Source organism: Olea europaea, chromosome 12, assembly GCF_002742605.1.
Source record: "Olea europaea var. sylvestris chromosome 12, O_europaea_v1, whole genome shotgun sequence".
NCBI lineage: Eukaryota > Viridiplantae > Streptophyta > Magnoliopsida > Lamiales > Oleaceae > Olea > Olea europaea.
In genome coordinates, this window is record NC_036248.1 from 6149599 (window position 1) to 6149798 (window position 200).

Here is a 200-nt window from a genome sequence, read left to right on the forward strand (position 1 = left end):
TACATTGATATTGCTGCAGCTAATTCAGATGGCCTCCAAGAGTAAAGATTTTGATTTTTGAATCAAAATAATTCACCTCCAAGAAAATACCATCTCTAAGAATTAATTAAATAAACAAATACCAAGAGCTTGAATGCATGTTTTTCCTCTTCTAGCCTAAGACTAAGCCTTTGAAGTTGTCTATTTTTCATCTGAGACAA